The sequence below is a fragment of the Rhinatrema bivittatum genome, chromosome 10 (genome assembly GCF_901001135.1).
Source record: "Rhinatrema bivittatum chromosome 10, aRhiBiv1.1, whole genome shotgun sequence".
NCBI classification, from domain to species: domain Eukaryota; kingdom Metazoa; phylum Chordata; class Amphibia; order Gymnophiona; family Rhinatrematidae; genus Rhinatrema; species Rhinatrema bivittatum.
This window is the reverse complement of record NC_042624.1, coordinates 61100702-61102761: the sequence shown is the minus strand read 5'-3', so window position 1 is coordinate 61102761 and position 2060 is coordinate 61100702.

Below are 2060 nucleotides of genomic sequence, written 5' to 3'. Positions count from 1 at the left end.
GTTTAACCTGGGAGCAGACGTGCTCCGGTTTCAAGCACAGCGATTTGGATCATTATTATACCCTGGCACCAGTTACTCATCTGGATGTAACTTTAGAGAAAGGAGAATTGACCGACCCATTGCTTCTTTCAAAAAGCAAGATTGAGTTGCAGCCCCGGGGCAGAGTGCCTGCCGGATGCAGCTTTCAAAATGGTTATCATGGATTTTGGTAAGACTTAGACCGATATTCACTGATCGGTAAAGAGTGTTTTTTTATCTGGCTTCTGCAGGAGTCACCTATGCTGATTTTCACAACAAAAATACAGATTAAAGGACTGCAACTGTCTGACACAAGAATAACTAGACAAGTAAAGGAAATCGGAAAAGACTTGGTAACAGTTAACCGCAAATCTTTTGGCATCTTGTTCCAGTACAGTAATGGATCAAAGTACAGAGATGTCCAACCTGTCACACTATGTGCCTGGGTTCATTTCCTTGAACAAAAACTGGTTTGTAAAAAAAAAAAAAAAATAAAAAAAGTGTTTAAATCCACTGAAAGGTCAGGCAGACAGAGAAAATATTTTGACTGCTGGCCCTTGACTGACAAAGAATGAAGACTGGACAAAGTCCTGATTGGTGTGCACCAGGGCCAGCGGTTCCATGAGGCAAACTAGGCGGTTGCCTAGAGCACCAGAATTTTGGGGGCAGCAAAATCCCACCAGTGCAAGATCTAGGGCTGCTGGTGGAGCCCATCTCCCCAGAAGCCACAGAACAGGAAGCAGCCAGAGCTGCTTCGTTAGGAGGAAAATGAATGATATTGGAAATTGTGAGATATAAGAACAAATAAATAAAGTGCTAGTGGAGAGAGAGGGGTATTTGGTGGGTAGGCGACGAAGAGAGAAAATGGTGGCTGGGTGGAGGGTGGCCACAGAGAGTGCTGAGTCGATGGAGGGTGCAGAGAGAGGGGGAGAGTGTGTGCTGAACAGGTGGAGGCAGGGGGTGGTAGAGAAGATGCTGAGAGGGTGGGGATAGAGAGAGAAAAGCTGGCAAGGTGGGGAGAGAAAGGGTAACAGGCAGATGAGAGTTAGATGGAGAGAGAAAAATGGCAAAGAGATTGGGGTGATGCTGGAATAATGGACATAGGGTGGAAGGGGGAGGAAAGTGCTGCGGTGGGGGAAGAACAAATGTGGGCAGAGGGATAGGGAAGGAAGCCAACGCTATCAAAGAAGGGTGTGCAGTGCTGCTGCTAGTAAGAGGAATAAGAGGGGGCGCTGTGTTGGCACTGCCACCAGTAGATAAGTCAGGTGGGGAGAGGCAGCAAGCCCAAAGGTTCACCTAGGGTGCCTAATACCCTTGTACTGGCCCTGGTGTGTACAGACTGTGCACCAAATCTAAAAGGGAACGATAAAATGCCCAGATTCATTGTGTTCATGCCACCAAGAAGCACTTGTCAGCAACAGGAAAGCTATAGAAAGGCACAGAGTCATTAGTGAAAGGCAGAGAATCATGGAGCTGGGTGTAAAGAGCAGTTTTATTATTTGAAGAGCTCTGAATCACAGGCAGCTCCAGGCATTACCGGAAGCCTATAGGACCGGAGCGTGGTAACCTGATCATTCAGGAGGAAGTGAGACGCTGGCAGGGGGCTTGGAAGAATTTGGGGGTCAAGTTTCTGAGACTGAGATATGCAGATGGGGCTATTTGAAATTATTTATACTTCTGACTAATCTTCTGACCTATTAAGATTGAGATTTTTTTTTTGCAAACTGTTTACAAATCTGGGCACCTGTGTAGGGTTCATCGATTCTAAATGTGATAAAAGGGTACGTGTTATGACCAAATATATTAACTAGTCTTAAAAGAAAGTCATATCTGCCATGCACTGTTCAGCTCTTCAAAAGTCCATATGGCCATACCTGGGAACTCTCCGGATTTGGCCAGGAGACTCCGGAATTCTAAAGGAATTGCCGGGTGTCCGGGCCAACAGTAGAATTCTCCGGGTCCTGCTGCAGAAGCAGACCCTGGTAAAAGAAGTCACCGGGCGTGCGGCTGAAGGGAGATCTATCGGGGCTGCACAACCGGAA